Genomic DNA, 868 nt, shown 5'->3' with positions numbered 1-868 from the left:
CTACATTGGCTTGCATTCTTTCGAGTTTCTTTGTGAGTTGATCAAAATGGGCATTTATCATGCTCAAGGCATCTACTTCCAGGACTCCTGCAGTTCTTCTTGCATTTCCTCTTTCGTTTGACCACTCATAGTTATGGTATGCAACCCTTTCTAGGAGTTCAAGTGCTTGTGGCACTGTTTTCTCCATTAGATCACCCTCTGCAGCTGAATCAACTGTGCCCCTTGTAGAGGGTAGTAATCCATTATAGAAATTCTGCACCAATAGCCAATCTTCTATGCCATGGTGTGGACATTCCCTCTGTAGGTCTTTATATCTTTCCCATGCGTCATAGAGGGATTCTCCCTCCTTTTGCCTGAAGGTGTTGAGCTCAAGTCTCAGCTTTTTAGTCTTTGCAGGTGGGAAATACCTTGTTAGAAAAGCTTGAGAGAGGTTTTCCCAGGTAGTGAATGTTCCAGCCGGTTGAGAAAGTAACCACTTCCTTGCCCTATCTTGAAGGGAGAATGGGAATGCTCTGAGTCTTATCGCAAGGGGTTTTGCGGTCGCCTGAACAAACCCTCACCGAAGTGGGGAAGAGTGAGGAGTCACCACTTTAATTTTGAGGGAAATTAAAGAAAACCATTTGCGAAAATAAATTAAAACGAAACCACTTTAAAAACAGAGATTCTAGGTTCGGGGTCCGTGAACGGGTGGGGAAGGTGTTAGGCACCCGACCTCGTCCCTCAATGAGGGTAAGCAGATTTAACTTCAAGCTCTTTATAAACTAGAATTGATAGTTAGGAGGTTCGAACGGAGATGTTAGTCCTCTTGGTAAAAGGGAATGTTTGATTTTTCACCAATTCGGGTTACCCAGATACATAAATAAATGAG

The 868-nt window shown here is 43.4% G+C and overlaps 1 non-coding gene across 1 annotated transcript; it reads left to right on the top strand.

Moving 5' to 3' along the window:
• The first annotated feature begins 275 nt into the window (after nucleotides 1-275).
• LOC131178824 (small nucleolar RNA R71) lies at nucleotides 276-382 on the top strand. Its single transcript, XR_009147833.1, has one exon. It is a non-coding gene; the product is annotated as a small nucleolar RNA R71 (small nucleolar RNA).
• The last annotated feature ends 486 nt before the right edge of the window (nucleotides 383-868 follow it).

Source organism: Hevea brasiliensis, chromosome 3 (genome assembly GCF_030052815.1).
Source record: "Hevea brasiliensis isolate MT/VB/25A 57/8 chromosome 3, ASM3005281v1, whole genome shotgun sequence".
In the NCBI taxonomy this organism is placed as follows: Eukaryota; Viridiplantae; Streptophyta; class Magnoliopsida; order Malpighiales; family Euphorbiaceae; genus Hevea; species Hevea brasiliensis.
The sequence above is the reverse complement of the archived record's forward strand: the minus strand, read 5'-3'. Positions and strand labels throughout refer to the sequence as shown.